Genomic DNA, 17,889 nt, shown 5'->3' on the forward strand with positions numbered 1-17,889 from the left:
TGCTGCTACTGTATCTGCTGCTGCTTCTGTTTCTGCTGCCACTCCTGTTTCTGCTGCCACTCCTGTTTCTGCTGCCGGTCCTGTTTTTGCTGCTGCTCCTGTTTCTGCTGCCACTCCTGTTTCTGCTGCCGGTCCTGTTTTTGCTGCTGCTCCTGTTTCTGCTGCCGCTCCTGTTTCTGCTGCAGCCGCTGTTTCTGCTGCTGATTCTGGTTCTGCTGCCGCTCCAGTTTCTGCTGCTACTATTTCTGCTGCTGCTCTTGTTTCTGCTGCTGCTTCTGTTTCTGCTACTGCTGTTTCTGCTGCTGCTCCTGTTTCTGCAGCTGCTTCTGTTTCTCCTGCTACTGTTTCCGCTGCTGCTTCTGTTTCTGCTACTGCTGTTTCTGCTGCTGCACCTGTTTCTGCAGCTGCTTCTGTTTCTGCTGCTGCTGTCTCTGCTGCTGCTATCTCTGCTGCTTCTGTTTCTGCTGCTGCTGCTGTTTCTGCTGCTGCTGTTTCTGCTGCTGCTGTTTCTGCTGCTTCTGTTTCTGCTGCTGCTTCTGTTTCTGCTGTTTCTTTTTTTGCTCTTGCTGTTTCTGCTGCTGCTCATGTTTCTGCTGCTTCTATTTCTGCTGCTGCCACTGTTTCTGCTGCTCCTCCTGTATCTGCTGCTAATGTTTCTGCTGCTGATTCTGTTTCTGCTGCTACTGTTTCTGCTGCCACTCCTGTTTCTGCTGCCTCTCCTGTTTCTGCTGCTGCTCCTGTTTCTGCTGCCAGTCCTGTTTCTGCTGCTGCTCTTGTTTCTGCTGCTGCTTCTGTTTCTGCTACTGCTGTTTCTGCTGCTGTTCCTGTTTCTGTACCTGCCTCTGTTTCAGCTGCTGCTCTTTCTGCTGCTGCTCCTGTTTCTGCAGCTGCTTCTGTTGCTGCTACTGCTGTTTCTGCTGCTGCTCCTGTTTCTGCAGCTGCTTATGCTTCTGCTGCTGTTTCTGCTTCTTCTGTTTCTGCTGCTTCTATTTCTGCTGCTGCCTCTGTTTCTGCTGCTGCTCCTGTTTCTGCTGCTACTGTTTCTGCTGCTGATTCTGTTTCTGCTGCCACTCCTGTTTCTGCTTCTGCCCCTCTTTCTGCTACTACTGTATCTGCTGCTGCTTCTGTTTCTGCTGCCACTCCTGTTTCTGCTGCTGCCTCTGTTTCTGCTGCTGCTCCTGTTTCTGCTGCTACTGTTTCTGCTGCTGCTCCTGTTTCTGCGGCCGCTCCTGTTTCTGCTGCCGGTCCTGTTTTTGCTGCTGCTCCTGTTTCTGCTGCCGCTCCTGTTTCTGCTGCTGCTCTTGTTTCTGCTGCTTCTATTTCTGCTGCTGCCTCTGTTTCTGCTGCTGCTCCTGTTTCTGCTGCTACTGTTTCTGCTGCTGATTCTGTTTCTGCAGCCGCTCCTGTTTCTGCTGCTGCCCCTGTTTCTGCTGCTAAAGTTTCTGCAGCTGCTTCTGTTTCTGCTGCCACTCCTGTTTCTGCTGCCACTCCTGTTTCTGCTGCTGCTCCTTTCTCTGCTGCTGCTCCTGTTTCAGCTGCTTCTCTTGTTTCTGCTGCTTCTATCTCATTTGCTGCCTCTGTTTCTGCTGCTACTCCTGTTTCTGTTGCTTATGTTTCTGCTGCCGCTCCTGTTGTTGCTGCTGCCTCTGTTTCTGCTGCTGATTCTGGTTCTGCTGCCGCTCCTGTTTTTGCTGCTACTATTTCTGCTGCTGCGCTTGTTTCTGCTGCTGCTTCTGTTTCTGCTACTGCTGTTTCTGCTGCTGTTCCTGTTTCTGTAGCTGCCTCTGTTTCAAATGCTGCTATTTCTGCTGCTGCTCCTGTTTCTGCAGCTGCTTCTGTTTCTGCTACTGCTGTTTCTGCTGCTGCTCCTGTTTCTGCAGCTGCTTATGCTTCTGCTGCTGTTTCTGCTTCTTCTGTTTCTGCTGCTTCTATTTCTGCTGCTGCCTCTGTTTCTGCTGCTGCTCCTGTTTCTGCTGCTACTGTTTCTGCTGCTGATTCTGTTTCTGCTGCCGCTCCTGTTTCTGCTTCTGCCCCTGTTTCTGCTGCTACTGTATCTGCTGCTGCTTCTGTTTCTGCTGCCACTCCTGTTTCTGCTGCCACTCCTGTTTCTGCTGCCGGTCCTGTTTTTGCTGCTGCTCCTGTTTCTGCTGCCACTCCTGTTTCTGCTGCCGGTCCTGTTTTTGCTGCTGCTCCTGTTTCTGCTGCCGCTCCTGTTTCTGCTGCAGCCGCTGTTTCTGCTGCTGATTCTGGTTCTGCTGCCGCTCCAGTTTCTGCTGCTACTATTTCTGCTGCTGCTCTTGTTTCTGCTGCTGCTTCTGTTTCTGCTACTGCTGTTTCTGCTGCTGATTCTGGTTCTGCTGCCGCTCCAGTTTCTGCTGCTACTATTTCTGCTGCTGCTCTTGTTTCTTCAGCTGCTTCTGTTTCTGCTGCCACTCCTGTTTCTGCTGCCACTCCTGTTTCTGCTGCTGCTCCTTTTTCTGCTGCTGCTCCTGTTTCTGCTGCTGCTCTCGTTTCTGCTGCTTCTATTTCTGCTGCTGCCTCTGTTTCTCCTGCTGCTCCTGTTTCTGCTGCTACTGTTTCTGCTGCTGCTCCTGTTTCTGCTGCCGCTCCTGTTTCTGCTGCCGGTCCTGTTTTTGTTGCTGCTCCTGTTTCTGCTGCCACTCCTGTTTCTGCTGCTGCTCTTGTTTCTGCTGCTTCTATTTCTGCTGCTGCCTCTGTTTCTGCTGCTGCTCCTGTTTCTGCTGCTACTGTTTCTGCTGCTGCTCCTGTTTCTGCGGCCGCTCCTTTTTCTGCTGCCGGTCCTGTTTTTGCTGCTGCTACTGTTTCTGCTGCCACTCCTGTTTCTGCTGCTGCTCTTGTTTCTGCTGCTTCTATTTCTGCTGCTGCCTCTGTTTCTGCTGCTGCTCCTGTTTCTGCTGCTACTGTTTCTGCTGCTGATTCTGTTTCTGCAGCCGCTTCTGTTTCTGCTGCTGCCCCTGTTTCTGCTGCTAAAGTTTCTGCTGCTGCTTCTGTTTCTGCTGCCACTCCTGTTTCTGCTGCCACTCCTGTTTCTGCTGCTGCTCCTTTCTCTGCTGCTGCTCCTGTTTCAGCTGCTTCTCTTGTTTCTGCTGCTTCTATCTCATTTGCTGCCTCTGTTTCTGCTGCTACTCCTGTTTCTGCTGCTGTTTCTGCTGCTAATGTTTCTGCTGCCGCTCCTGTTGTTGCTGCTGCCTCTGTTTCTGCTGCTGATTCTGGTTCTGCTGCTGCTCCTGTTTTTGCTGCTACTATTTCTGCTTCTGCGCTTGTTTCTGCTGCTGCTTCTGTTTCTGCTACTGCTGTTTCTGCTGCTGTTCCTGTTTCTGTAGCTGCCTCTGTTTCAAATGCTGCCATTTCTGCTGCTGCTCCTGTTTCTGCAGCTGCTTCTGTTTCTGCTACTGCTGTTTCTGCTGCTGCTCCTGTTTCTGCAGCTGCTTATGCTTCTGCTGCTGTTTCTGCTTCTTCTGTTTCTGCTGCTTCTATTTCTGCTGCTGCCTCTGTTTCTGCTGCTGCTCCTGTTTCTGCTGCTACTGTTTCTGCTGCAGATTCTGTTTCTGCTGCCGCTCCTGTTTCTGCTTCTGCCCCTGTTTCTGCTGCTACTGTATCTGCTGCTGCTTCTGTTTCTGCTGCCACTCCTGTTTCTGCTGCCACTCCTGTTTCTGCTGCCGGTCCTGTTTTTGCTGCTGCTCCTGTTTCTGCTGCCACTCCTGTTTCTGCTGCCGGTCCTGTTTTTGCTGCTGCTCCTGTTTCTGCTGCCGCTCCTGTTTCTGCTGCAGCCGCTGTTTCTGCTGCTGATTCTGGTTCTGCTGCCGCTCCAGTTTCTGCTGCTACTATTTCTGCTGCTGCTCTTGTTTCTGCTGCTGCTTCTGTTTCTGCTACTGCTGTTTCTGCTGCTGCTCCTGTTTCTGCAGCTGCTTCTGTTTCTCCTGCTACTGTTTCTGCTGCTGCTTCTGTTTCTGCTACTGCTGTTTCTGCTGCTGCACCTGTTTCTGCAGCTGCTTCTGTTTCTGCTGCTGCTGTCTCTGCTGCTGCTATCTCTGCTGCTTCTGTTTCTGCTGCTGCTGCTGTTTCTGCTGCTGCTGTTTCTGCTGCTGCTGTTTCTGCTGCTTCTGTTTCTGCTGCTGCTTCTGTTTCTGCTGTTTCTTTTTTTGCTCTTGCTGTTTCTGCTGCTGCTCATGTTTCTGCTGCTTCTATTTCTGCTGCTGCCACTGTTTCTGCTGCTCCTCCTGTATCTGCTGCTAATGTTTCTGCTGCTGATTCTGTTTCTGCTGCTACTGTTTCTGCTGCCACTCCTGTTTCTGCTGCCTCTCCTGTTTCTGCTGCTGCTCCTGTTTCTGCTGCCAGTCCTGTTTCTGCTGCTAGTCTTGTTTCTGCTGCTGCTTCTGTTTCTGCTACTGCTGTTTCTGCTGCTGTTCCTGTTTCTGTACCTGCCTCTGTTTCAGCTGCTGCTCTTTCTGCTGCTGCTCCTGTTTCCGCAGCTGCTTCTGTTTCTGCTACTGCTGTTTCTGCTGCTGCTCCTGTTTCTGCAGCTGCTTATGCTTCTGCTGCTGTTTCTGCTTCTTCTGTTTCTGCTGCTTCTATTTCTGCTGCTGCCTCTGTTTCTGCTGCTGCTCCTGTTTCTGCTGCTACTGTTTCTGCTGCTGATTCTGTTTCTGCTGCCGCTCCTGTTTCTGCTTCTGCCATTGTTTCTGCTGCTACTGTATCTGCTGCTGCTTCTGTTTCTGCTGCCACTCCTGTTTCTGCTGCCACTCCTGTTTCTGCTGCCACTCCTGTTTCTGCTGGCGCTCCTGTTTCTGCTGCTGCTCCTGTTTCTGCTGCCGCTCCTGTTTCTGCTGCTGCCCCTCTTTCTGCTGCTACTGTTTCTGCTGCTGCTTCTGTTTCTGCGGCCGCTCCTGTTTCTGCTGCTGCTGCTGTTTCTGCTGCTTCTGTTTCTGCTGCTGCTTCTGTTTCTGCTGCTTCTTTTTTTGCTCTTGCTGTTTCTGCTGCTGCTCATGTTTCTGCTGCTTCTATTTCTGCTGCTGCCACTGTTTCTGCTGCTCCTCCTGTATCTGCTGCTAATGTTTCTGCTGCTGATTCTGTTTCTGCTGCTACTGTTTCTGCTGCCAATCCTGTTTCTGCTGCCTCTCCTGTTTCTGCTGCTGCTCCTGTTTCTGCTGCCAGTCCTGTTTCTGCTGCTGCTCTTGTTTCTGCTGCTGCTTCTGTTTCTGCTACTGCTGTTTCTGCTGCTGTTCCTGTTTCTGTACCTGCCTCTGTTTCAGCTGCTGCTCTTTCTGCTGCTGCTCCTGTTTCTGCAGCTGCTTCTGTTTCTGCTACTGCTGTTTCTGCTGCTGCTCCTGTTTCTGCAGCTGCTTATGCTTCTGCTGCTGTTTCTGTTTCTGCTGCCACTCCTGTTTCTGCTGCCACTCCTGTTTCTGCTGCCACTCCTGTTTCTGCTGCTGCCCCTGTTTCTGCTGTTACTGTTTCTGCTGCTGCTACTGTTTCTGCTGCCGCTCCTGTTTCTGCTGCTGCTCTTGTTTCTGCTGCTTCTATTTCTGCGGCTGCCTCTGTTTCTGCTGCTGCTCCTGTTTCTGCTGCTACTGTTTCTGCTGCTGATTCTGTTTCTGCAGCCGCTCCTGTTTCTGCTGCTGCCCCTGTTTCTGCTGCTACTGTTTCTGCTGCTGCTTCTGTTTCTGCTGCCACTCCTGTTTCTGCTGCCACTCCTGTTTCTGCTGCTGCTCCTTTTTCTGCTGCTGCTCCTGTTTCTGCTGCTGCTCTTGTTTCTGCTGCTTCTATTTCTGCTGCTGCCTCTGTTTCTCCTGCTGCTCCTGTTTCTGCTGCTACTGTTTCTGCTGCTGCTCCTGTTTCTGCTGCTGCTCCTGTTTCTGCTGCCACTCCTGTTTCTGCTGCCGGTCCTGTTTTTGCTGCTGCTCCTGTTTCTGCTGCCGCTCCTGTTTCTGCTGCAGCCGTTGTTTCTGCTGCTGATTCTGGTTCTGCTGCCGCTCCAGTTTCTGCTGCTACTATTTCTGCTGCTGCTCTTGTTTCTGCTGCTGCTTCTGTTTCTGCTACTGCTGTTTCTGCTGCTGCTCCTGTTTCTGCAGCTGCTTCTGTTTCTCCTGCTACTGTTTCTGCTGCTGCTTCTGTTTCTGCTACTGCTGTGTCTGCTGCTGCACCTGTTTCTGCAGCTGCTTCTGTTTCTGCTGCTGCTGTCTCTGCTGCTGCTATCTCTGCTGCTTCTGTTTCTGCTGCTGCTGCTGTTTCTGCTGCTGCTGTTTCTGCTGCTGATTCTGTTTCTGCTGCCGCTCCTGTTTCTGCTTCTGCCCCTCTTTCTGCTACTACTGTATCTGCTGCTGCTTCTGTTTCTGCTGCCACTCCTGTTTCTGCTGCTGCCCCTGTTTCTGCTGCTGCTCCTGTTTCTGCTGCTACTGTTTCTGCGGCCGCTCCTGTTTCTGCTGCCGGTCCTGTTTTTGTTGCTGCTCCTGTTTCTGCTGCCACTCCTGTTTCTGCTGCTGCTCTTGTTTCTGCTGCTTCTATTTCTGCTGCTGCCTCTGTTTCTGCTGCTGCTCCTGTTTCTGCTGCTACTGTTTCTGCTGCTGCTTCTGTTTCTGCTGCCACTCCTGTTTCTGCTGCCACTCCTGTTTCTGCTGCTGCTCCTTTCTCTGCTGCTGCTCCTGTTTCAGCTGCTTCTCTTGTTTCTGCTGCTTCTATCTCATTTGCTGCCTCTTTTTCTGCTGCTACTCCTGTTTCTGCTGCTGTTTCTGCTGCTTATGTTTCTGCTGCCGCTCCTGTTGTTGCTGCTGCCTCTGTTTCTGCTGCTGATTCTGGTTCTGCTGCCGCTCCTGTTTTTGCTGCTACTATTTCTGCTGCTGCGCTTGTTTCTGCTGCTGCTTCTGTTTCTGCTACTGCTGTTTCTGCTGCTGTTCCTGTTTCTGTAGCTGCCTCTGTTTCAAATGCTGCTATTTCTGCTGCTGCTCCTGTTTCTGCAGCTGCTTCTGTTTCTGCTACTGCTGTTTCTGCTGCTGCTCCTGTTTCTGCAGCTGCTTATGCTTCTGCTGCTGTTTCTGCTTCTTCTGTTTCTGCTGCTTCTATTTCTGCTGCTGCCTCTGTTTCTGCTGCTGCTCCTGTTTCTGCTGCTACTGTTTCTGCTGCTGATTCTGTTTCTGCTGCCGCTCCTGTTTCTGCTGCTGCCCCTGTTTCTGCTGCTACTGTATCTGCTGCTGCTTCTGTTTCTGCTGCCACTCCTGTTTCTGCTGCCACTCCTGTTTCTGCTGCCGGTCCTGTTTTTGCTGCTGCTCCTGTTTCTGCTGCCACTCCTGTTTCTGCTGCCGGTCCTGTTTTTGCTGCTGCTCCTGTTTCTGCTGCCGCTCCTGTTTCTGCTGCAGCCGCTGTTTCTGCTGCTGATTCTGGTTCTGCTGCCGCTCCAGTTTCTGCTGCTACTATTTCTGCTGCTGCTCTTGTTTCTGCTGCTGCTTCTGTTTCTGCTACTGCTGTTTCTGCTGCTGCTCCTGTTTCTGCAGCTGCTTCTGTTTCTCCTGCTACTGTTTCTGCTGCTGCTTCTGTTTCTGCTACTGCTGTTTCTGCTGCTGCACCTGTTTCTGCAGCTTATTCTGTTTCTGCTGCTGCTGTCTCTGCTGCTGCTATCACTGCTGCTTCTGTTTCTGCTGCTGCTGCTGTTTCTGCTGCTGCTGGTTCTGCTGCTGCTGTTTCTGCTGCTTCTGTTTCTGCTGCTGCTTCTGTTTCTGCTGCTTCTTTTTTTGCTCTTGCTGTTTCTGCTGCTGCTCATGTTTCTGCTGCTTCTATTTCTGCTGCTGCCACTGTTTCTGCTGCTCCTCCTGTATCTGCTGCTAATGTTTCTGCTGCTGATTCTGTTTCTGCTGCTACTGTTTCTGCTGCCACTCCTGTTTCTGCTGCCTCTCCTGTTTCTGCTGCTGCTCCTGTTTCTGCTGCCAGTCCTGTTTCTGCTGCTGCTCTTGTTTCTGCTGCTGCTTCTGTTTCTGCTACTGCTGTTTCTGCTGCTGTTCCTGTTTCTTTACCTGCCTCTGTTTCAGCTGCTGCTCTTTCTGCTGCTGCTCCTGTTTCTGCAGCTGCTTCTGTTTCTGCTACTGCTGTTTCTGCTGCTGCTCCTGTTTCTGCAGCTGCTTATGCTTCTGCTGCTGTTTCTGCTTCTTCTGTTTCTGCTGCTTCTATTTCTGCTGCTGCCTCTGTTTCTGCTGCTGCTCCTGTTTCTGCTGCTACTGTTTCTGCTGCTGATTCTGTTTCTGCTGCCGCTCCTGTTTCTGCTTCTGCCCCTGTTTCTGCTGCTACTGTATCTGCTGCTGCTTCTGTTTCTGCTGCCACTCCTGTTTCTGCTGCCACTCCTGTTTCTGCTGCCACTCCTGTTTCTGCTGGCGCTCCTGTTTCTGCTGCTGCTCCTGTTTCTGCTGCCGCTCCTGTTTCTGCTGCTGCCCCTGTTTCTGCTGCTACTGTTTCTGCTGCTGCTTCTGTTTCTGCGGCCGCTCCTGTTTCTGCTGCTGCCCCTGTTTCTGCTGCTACTGTTTCTGCTGCTGCTACTGTTTCTGCTGCCGCTCCTGTTTCTGCTGCTGCTCTTGTTTCTGCTGCTTCTATTTCTGCGGCTGCCTCTGTTTCTGCTGCTGCTCCTGTTTCTGCTGCTACTGTTTCTGCTGCTGATTCTGTTTCTGCAGCCGCTCCTGTTTCTGCTGCTGCCCCTGTTTCTGCTGCTACTGTTTCTGCTGCTGCTTCTGTTTCTGCTGCCACTCCTGTTTCTGCTGCCACTCCTGTTTCTGCTGCTGCTCCTTTTTCTGCTGCTGCTCCTGTTTCTGCTGCTGCTCTTGTTTCTGCTGCTTCTATTTCTGCTGCTGCCTCTGTTGCTCCTGCTGCTCCTGTTTCTGCTGCTACTGTTTCTGCTGCTGCTCCTGTTTCTGCTGCCGCTCCTGTTTCTGCTGCCGGTCCTGTTTTTGCTGCTGCTACTGTTTCTGCTGCCACTCCTGTTTCTGCTGCTGCTCTTGTTTCTGCTGCTTCTATTTCTGCTGCTGCCTCTGTTTCTGCTGCTGCTCCTGTTTCTGCTGCTACTGTTTCTGCTCCTGATTCTGTTTCTGCAGCCGCTCCTGTTTCTGCTGCTGCCCCTGTTTCTGCTGCTACTGTTTCTGCTGCTGCTTCTGTTTCTGCTGCCACTCCTGTTTCTGCTGCCGCTCCTGTTTCTGCTGCTGTTCCTTTTTCTGCTGCTGCTCCTGTTTCTCCTGCCGGTCCTGTTTCTGCAGCTGCTCCTGTTTCTGCTGCCGCTCCTGTTTCTGCTGCTGCTCTTTTTTCTGCTGCTTCTATTTCTGTTGCTGCCTCTGTTTCTGCTGCTGCTCATGTTTCTGCTGCTGTTTCTGCTGCTTCTGTTTCTGCTGCCGCTCCTGTTTCTGCTGCAGCCGCTGTTTCTGCTGCTGATTCTGGTTCTGCTGCCGCTCCTGTTTCTGCTGCTACTATTTCTGCTGCTGCTCTTGTTTCTGCTGCTGCTTCTGTTTCTACTACTGCTGTTTCTGCTGCTGCACCTCTTTCTGCAGCTGCTTCTGTTTCTCCTGCTACTGTTTCTGCTGCTGCTTCTGTTTCTGCTACTGCTGTTTCTACTGCTGCACCTGTTTCTGCAGCTGCTTCTGTTTCTGCTGCAGCTGTCTCTGCTGCTGCTATCTCTGCTGCTGCTGTTTCTGCTGCTGCTCCTGTTTCTGCTGCTGCTTCTGTTTCTGCAGCTGCTTATGCTTCTGCTGCTGTTTCTGCTTCTTCTGTTTCTGCTGCTTCTATTTCTGCTGCTGCCTCTGTTTCTGCTGCTGCTCCTGTTTCTGCTGCTACTGTTTCTGCTGCTGATTCTGTTTCTGCTGCCGCTCCTGTTTCTGCTTCTGCCCCTGTTTCTGCTGCTACTGTATCTGCTGCTGCTTCTGTTTCTGCTGCCACTCCTGTTTCTGCTGCCACTCCTGTTTCTGCTGCTGCTCCTGTTTCTGCTGCTGCTCCTGTTTCTGCTGCCGCTCCTGTTTCTGCTGCCGGTCCTGTTTTTGCTTCTGCTCCTGTTTCTGCTGCCACTCCTGTTTCTGCTGCTGCTCTTGTTTCTACTTCTTCTATTTCTGCTGCTGCCTCTGTTTCTGCTGCTGCTCCTGTTTCTGCTGCTACTGTTTCTGCTGCTGATTCTGTTTCTGCAGCCGCTCCTGTTTCTGCTGCTGCCCCTGTTTCTGCTGCTACTGTTTCTGCTGCTGCTTCTGTTTCTGCTGCCACTCCTGTTTCTGCTGCCACTCCTGTTTCCGCTGCTGTTCCTGTTTCTGCTGCTGCTCCTGTTTCTGCTGCCGGTCCTGTTTCTGCAGCTGCTCCTGTTTCTGCTGCCGCTCCTGTTTCTGCTGCTGCTCTTGTTTCTGCTGCTTCTATTTCTGTTGCTGCCTCTGTTTCTGCTGCTGCTCATGTTTCTGCTGCTGTTTCTGCTGCTTCTGTTTCTGCAGCTGTTTCTGTTTCTGCTGCTGCTGATTCTGCTGCTGCTTCTGTTTCTGCTGCCGCTCCTGTTTCTGCTGCTGCCCCTGTTTCTGCTGCTCCTATTTCTGCTGCTGCTCTTGTTTCTGCTGCTGCCTCTGTTTCTGCTGCTTCTGTATCTGCTGATGCCTCTGTTTCTGCTGCTGCTCCTGTTTCTGCTGCTGCTCTTGTTTCTGCTGCTGCTTCTGTTTCTGCTGCTTCTATTTGTGCTGCTGCTCCTGTTTCTGCTGCTGCTCCTGTTTCTGCTGCTGCTCCTGTTTCTGCAGCTGCTTCTGTTTCTGCTGCTGCTGTCTCTGCTGCTGCTCTTGTTTCTGCTGCTGCTTCTGTTTCTGCTGCTGATTCTGTTTCTGCTGCTGATGCTGTCTCTGCTGCTGCTGTTTCTGCTGCTGCTCTTGTTTCTGCTGCTGCCTCTGTTTCTGCTGCTTCTGTATCTGCTGATGCCTCTATTTCTGCTGCTGCCTCTGTTTCTGCTGCTGCTCCTTTTTCTGCTGCTGCTGTTTCTGCTGCTGATTCTGTTTCCGCTGCTGCTGCTGTTTCTGCTGCTGCTTCTTTTTCTGCTGCCGATTCTGTTTCTGCTGCTGCTCTTGTTTCTGCTGCTGCTCCTGTTTCTGCTGCTGCTTCTGTTTCTGCTGCTGCTGCTGTTTCTGCTGCTGCTGTTTCTACTGCTGCTCCTGCTTCTGCTGCTGCTGTTTCTTCTGCTGTGCCTGCCTCTGCTGCTGATTCTGTTTCTGCTGCTGCTGTTTCTGCTGCTTCTGATTCTGCTGCTGCTTCTGTTTCTCCTGCTGCTGTTTCTGCTGCTTCTGTTTCTGCTGCTGCTTCTGTTTCTTCTACTGCTTCTGTTTATGCTGCTGCTGTTTCTGCTGCTGCTGTTTCTGCTTCTTCTCCTGTTTGTGCTGCTGCTTCTGTTTCTGCTGCTGCTGTCTCTGCTGCTGCTCTTGTTTCTGCTGCTGCTCCTGATTCTGCTGCTACTTTTTCTGCTGCTGATTCTGTTTCTGCTGCCGCTCCTGTTTCTGCTGCTGCCTCTGTTTCTGCTGCTACTGTTTCTGCTGCTGCTTCTGTTTCTGCTGCCACTCCTGTTTCTGCTGCCGCTCCTGATTCTATTTCTGCTGCTCCTGTTTCTGCTGCCGCTCCTTTTCTGCTGCCGATCCTGTTTCTGCTGCTGCTCCTGTTTCTGCTGCCGCTCCTTTTCCTGCTGCCGGTCCTGTTTCTGCTGCTGCTCCTCTTTCTGCTTCCGATCCTATTTCTGCTGCTGCTCTTGTTTCTGCTGTTTCTATTTCTGTTGCTGCCTCTGTTTCTGCTGCTGCTCCTGTTTCTGCTGCTGCTTCTGTTTCTGCTGCTGCTCCTGTTTCTGCTGCAGCCACTGTTTCTGCTGCTGATTCTGATTCTGCTGCCGCTCCTGTTTTTGCTGCTACTATTTCTGCTGCTGCTCTTGTTTCTGCTGCTGCTTCTGTTTCTGCTACTGCTGTTTCCGCTGCTGCTCATGTTTCTGCAGCTGCTTCTGTTTCTGCTACTGCTGTTTCTGCTGCTGCCTCTGTTTCTGCTACTGCTTTGTCTGCTGCTGCTCCTGTTTCTGCAGCTGCTTCTGTTCCTGCTGCTGCTGTCTCTGCTGCTGCTGTCTCTGCTGCTACTGTTTCTGCTGCTGCTCCTGTTTCTGCAGCTGCTTCTGTTTCTGCTGCTGCTGTCTCTGCTGCTGCTGTTTCTGCTGCTGCTCTTGTTTCTGCTGCTGCCTCTGTTTCTGCTGCTTCTGTATCTGCTGATGCCTCTGTTTCTGCTGCTGCTCCTGTTTCTGCTACTGCTCTTGTTTCTGCAGCTGTTTCTGTTTCTGCTGCTTCTGTTTCTGCTGCTTCTATTTGTGCTGCTGCTTCTGTTTCTGCTACTGCTGTTTCTGCTGCTGCTCCTGTTTCAGCTGCTACTGTTTCTGCTGCTGATTCTGTTTCTGCAGCCGCTCCTGTTTCTTCTGCTGCCCCTGTTTCTGCTGCTACTGTTTCTGCTGCTGCTTCTGTTTCTGCTGCCACTCCTGTTTCTGCTGCCACTCCTGTTTCTGCAGCTGCTCCTTTTTCTGCTGCTGCTCCTGTTTCTGCTGCTGCTGTTGTTTCTGCTGCTTCTATTTCTGCTGCTGCCTCTGTTTCTGCTGCTGCTCCTGTTTCTGCTGCTACTGTTTCTGCTGCTGCTCCTGTTTCTGCTGCCGCTCCTGTTTCTGCTGCCGGTCCTGTTTTTGCTGCTGCTACTGTTTCTGCTGCCACTCCTGTTTCTGCTGCTGCTCTTGTTTCTGCTGCTTCTATTTCTGCTGCTGCCTCTGTTTCTGCTGCTGCTCCTGTTTCTGCTGCTACTGTTTCTGCTGCTGATTCTGTTTCTGCAGCCGCTCCTGTTTCTGCTGCTGCCCCTGTTTCTGCTGCTACTGTTTCTGCTGCTGCTTCTGTTTCTGCTGCCACTCCTGTTTCTGCTGCCGCTCCTGTTTCTGCTGCTGTTCCTGTTTCTGCTGCTGCTCCTGTTTCTGCTGCCGGTCCTGTTTCTGCAGCTGCTCCTGTTTCTGCTGCCGCTCCTGTTTCTGCTGCTGCTCTTGTTTCTGCTGCTTCTATTTCTGTTGCTGCCTCTGTTTCTGCTGCTGCTCATGTTTCTGCTGCTGTTTCTGCTGCTTCTGTTTCTGCTGCCGCTCCTGTTTCTGCTGCAGACGCTGTTTCTGCTGCTGATTCTGGTTCTGCTGCCGCTCCAGTTTCTGCTGCTACTATTTCTGCTGCTGCTCTTGTTTCTGCTGCTGCTTCTGTTTCTGCTACTGCTGTTTCTGCTGCTGCTACTGTTTCTGCAGCTGCTTCTGTTTCTCCTGCTACTGTTTCTGCTGCTGCTTCTGTTTCTGCTACTGCTGTTTCTGCTGCTGCACCTGTTTCTGCAGCTGCTTCTGTTTCTGCTGCAGCTGTCTCTGCTGCTGCTATCTCTGCTGCTGCTGTTTCTGCTGCTGCTCCTGTTTCTGCTGCTGCTTCTGTTTCTGCAGCTGCTTATGCTTCTGCTGCTGTTTCTGCTTCTTCTGTTTCTGCTGCTTCTATTTCTGTTGCTGCCTCTGTTTCTGCTGCTGCTCCTGTTTCTGCTGCTACTGTTTCTGTTGCCTATTCTGTTTCTGCTGCAGCTCCTGTTTCTGCTTCTGCCCCTGTTTCTGCTGCTACTGTATCTGCTGCTGCTTCTGTTTCTGCTGCCATTCCTGTTTCTGCTGCCACTCCTGTTTCTGCTGCTGCTCCTGTTTCTGCTGCTGCTCCTGTTTCTGCTGCCGGTCCTGTTTCTGCTGCCGGTCCTGTTTTTGCTTCTGCTCCTGTTTCTGCTGCCACTCCTGTTTCTGTTGCTGCTCTTGTTTCTACTTCTTCTATTTCTGCTGCTGCCTCTGTTTCTGCTGCTGCTCCTGTTTCTGCTGCTACTGTTTCTGCTGCTGATTCTGTTTCTGCAGCCGCTCCTGTTTCTGCTGCTGTTCCTGTTTCTGCTGCTGCTCCTGTTTCTGCTGCCGGTCCTGTTTCTGCAGCTGCTCCTGTTTCTGCTGCCGCTCCTGTTTCTGCTGCTGCTCTTGTTTCTGCTGCTTCTATTTCTGTTGCTGCCTCTGTTTCTGCTGCTGCTCATGTTTCTGCTGCTGTTTCTGCTGCTTCTGTTTATGCAGCTGCTTCTGTTTCTGCTGCTGCTGATTCTGCTGCTGCTTCTGTTTCTGCTGCCGCTCCTGTTTCTGCTGCTGCCCCTGTTTCTGCTGCTTCTATTTCTGCTGCTGCTCTTGTTTCTGCTGCTGCCTCTGTTTCTGCTGCTTCTGTATCTGCTGATGCCTCTGTTTCTGCTGCTGCTCCTGTTTCTGCTGCTGCTCTTGTTTCTGCTGCTGCTTCTGTTTCTGCTGCTTCTATTTGTGCTGCTGCTCCTGTTTCTGCTGCTGCTCTTGTTTCTGCTGCTGCTTCTGTTTCTGCTGCTGATTCTGTTTCTGCTGCTGCTGCTGTCTCTGCTGCTGCTGTTTCTGCTGCTGCTCTTGTTTCTGCTGCTGCCTCTGTTTCTGCTGCTTCTGTATCTGCTGATGCCTCTATTTCTGCTGCTGACTCTGTTTCTGCTGCTGCTCCTTTTTCTGCTGCAGCTGTTTCTGCTGCTGATTCTGTTTCTGCTGCTGCTGCTGTTTCTGCTGCTGCTTCTTTTTCTGCTGCCGATTCTGTTTCTGCTGCTGCTCTTGTTTCTGCTGCTGCTCCTGTTTCTGCTGCTGCTTCTGTTTCTGCTGCTGCTGCTGTCTCTGCTGCTGCTGTTTCTGCTGCTGCTCTTGTTTCTGCTGCTGCCTCTGTTTCTGCTGCTTCTGTATCTGCTGATGCCTCTATTTCTGCTGCTGCCTCTGTTTCTGCTGCTGCTCCTTTTTCTGCTGCTGCTGTTTCTGCTGCTGATTCTGTTTCTGCTGCTGCTGCTGTTTCTGCTGCTGCTTCTTTTTCTGCTGCCGATTCTGTTTCTGCTGCTGCTCTTGTTTCTGCTGCTGCTCCTGTTTCTGCTGCTGCTTCTGTTTCTGCTGCTGCTGCTGTTTCTGCTGCTGCTGTTTCTACTGCTGCTCCTGCTTCTGCTGCTGCTGTTTCTTCTGCTGTGCCTGCCTCTGCTGCTGATTCTGTTTCTGCTGCTGCTGTTTCTGCTGCTTCTGTTTCTGCTGCTGCTTCTGTTTCTCCTGCAGCTGTTTCTGCTGCTTCTGTTTCTGCTGCTGCTTCTGTTTCTTCTACTGCTTCTGTTTATGCTGCTGCTGTTTCTGCTTCTGCTTCTGTTTCTGCTGCTGCTTTTGTTTTTGCTGCTCTTTTTTCTGCTGCTGCTTCTGTTTCTTCTGCTGCTTCTGTTTCTTCTGCTGCTTCTGTTTCTGCTGCTGCTCTTGTTTATGCTGCTGCTGTTTCTGCTGCTTCTTCTGTTTCAGCTGCTGCTCTTTCTGCTGCTTCTGTTTCTGCTGCCGCTGTTTCTGCTTCTTCTCCTGTTTCTGCTGCTGCTTCTGTTTCTGCAGCTGCTTCTGTTTCTGCTGCTGCTGTTTCTGCTGCTGCACTTTCTGCTGCTTCTTTTTCTGCTGCAGCTTCTGTTTCTGCTGCTTCTGTTTTTGCTGTTGCTGTTTCTGCTGCTGCTCTTGTTTCTGCTGCTTCTATTTCTGCTGCTGCCTCTGTTTCTGCTGCTGCTCCTGTTTCTGCTGCTACTGTTTCTGCTGCTGATTCTGTTTCTGCTGCCGCTCCTGTTTCTGCTGCTGCCTCTGTTTCTGCTGCTACTGTTTCTGCTGCTGCTTCTGTTTCTGCTGCCACTCCTGTTTCTGCTGCCGCTCCTGATTCTATTTCTGCTGCTCCTGTTTCTGCTGCCGCTCCTTTTCTGCTGCCGATCCTGTTTCTGCTGCTGCTCCTGTTTCTGCTGCCGCTCCTTTTCCTGCTGCCGGTCCTGTTTCTGCTGCTGCTCCTCTTTCTGCTGCCGATCCTATTTCTGCTGCTGCTCTTGTTTCTGCTGCTTCTATTTCTGTTGCTGCCTCTGTTTCTACTGCTGCTCCTGTTTCTGCTGCTGCTTCTGTTTCTGCTGCTGCTCCTGTTTCTGCTGCAGCCGCTGTTTCTGCTGCTGATTCTGATTCTGCTGCCGCTCCTGTTTTTGCTGCTACTATTTCTGCTGCTGCTCTTGTTTCTGCTGCTGCTTCTGTTTCTGCTACTGCTGTTTCCGCTGCTGCTCATGTTTCTGCAGCTGCTTCTGTTTCTGCTACTGCTGTTTCTGCTGCTGCCTCTGTTTCTGCTACTGCTTTGTCTGCTGCTGCTCCTGTTTCTGCAGCTGCTTCTGTTCCTGCTGCTGCTGTCTCTGCTGCTGCTGTCTCTGCTGCTACTGTTTCTGCTGCTGCTCCTGTTTCTGCAGCTGCTTCTGTTTCTGCTGCTGCTGTCTCTGCTGCTGCTGTTTCTGCTGCTGCTCTTGTTTCTGCTGCTGCCTCTGTTTCTGCTGCTTCTGTATCTGCTGATGCCTCTGTTTCTGCTGCTGCTCCTGTTTCTGCTACTGCTCTTGTTTCTGCAGCTGCTCCTGGTTCTGCAGCTTTTTCTGTTTCTGCTGCTGCTGTCTCTGCTGCTGCTCTTGTTTCTGCTGCTGCTTCTGTTTCTGCTGCTGATTCTGTTTCTGCTGCTGATGCTGTCTCTGCTGCTGCTGTTTCTGCTGCTGCTCTTGTTTCTGCTGCTGCCTCTGTTTCTGCTGCTTCTGTATCTGCTGATGCCTCTATTTCTGCTGCTGCCTCTGTTTCTGCTGCTGCTCCTGTTTCTGCTGCTGCTGTTTCTGCTGCTGCTTCTGTTTCTGCTGCCGCTCCTGTTTCTGCTGCTGCTTCTTTTTCTGCTGCTGATTCTGTTTCTGCTGCTGCTGCTGTTTCTGCTGCTGCTTCTTTTTCTGCTGCCGATTCTGTTTCTGTTGCTGCTTCTGTTTCTGCTGCTGCTGTCTCTGCTGCTGCTGTTTCTGCTGCTGCTCTTGTTTCTGCTGCTGCCTCTGTTTCTGCTGCTTCTGTATCTGCTGATGCCTCTGTTTCTGCTGCTGCTCCTGTTTCTGCTACTGCTCTTGTTTCTGCAGCTGTTTCTGTTTCTGCTGCTTCTGTTTCTGCTGCTTCTATTTGTGCTGCTGCTCCTGTTTCTGCAGCTGTTTCTGTTTCTGCTGCTGCTGTCTCTGCTGCTGCTCTTGTTTCTGCTGCTGCTTCTGTTTCTGCTGCTGATTCTGTTTCTGCTGCTGATGCTGTCTCTGCTGCTGCTGTTTCTGCTGCTGCTCTTGTTTATGCTGCTGCTGTTTCTGCTGCTTCTTCTGTTTCAGCTGCTGCTCTTTCTGCTGCTTCTGTTTCTGCTGCCGCTGTTTCTGCTTCTTCTCCTGTTTCTGCTGCTGCTTCTGTTTCTGCAGCTGCTTCTGTTTCTGCTGCTGCTGTTTCTGCTGCTGCTCTTTCTGCTGCTTCTTTTTCTGCTGCAGCTTCTGTTTCTGCTGCTTCTGTTTTTGCTGTTGCTGTTTCTGCTGCTGCTCTTGTTTCTGCTGCTTCTATTTCTGCTGCTGCCTCTGTTTCTGCTGCTGCTCCTGTTTCTGCTGCTACTGTTTCTGCTGCTGATTCTGTTTCTGCTGCCGCTCCTGTTTCTGCTGCTGCCTCTGTTTCTGCTGCTACTGTTTCTGCTGCTGCTTCTGTTTCTGCTGCCACTCCTGTTTCTGCTGCCGCTCCTGATTCTATTTCTGCTGCTCCTGTTTCTGCTGCCGCTCCTTTTCTGCTGCCGATCCTGTTTCTGCTGCTGCTCCTGTTTCTGCTGCCGCTCCTTTTCCTGCTGCCGGTCCTGTTTCTGCTGCTGCTCCTCTTTCTGCTGCCGATCCTATTTCTGCTGCTGCTCTTGTTTCTGCTGCTTCTATTTCTGTTGCTGCCTCTGTTTCTACTGCTGCTCCTGTTTCTGCTGCTGCTTCTGTTTCTGCTGC

Source organism: Carcharodon carcharias, chromosome 1 (genome assembly GCF_017639515.1).
Source record: "Carcharodon carcharias isolate sCarCar2 chromosome 1, sCarCar2.pri, whole genome shotgun sequence".
NCBI lineage: Eukaryota > Metazoa > Chordata > Chondrichthyes > Lamniformes > Lamnidae > Carcharodon > Carcharodon carcharias.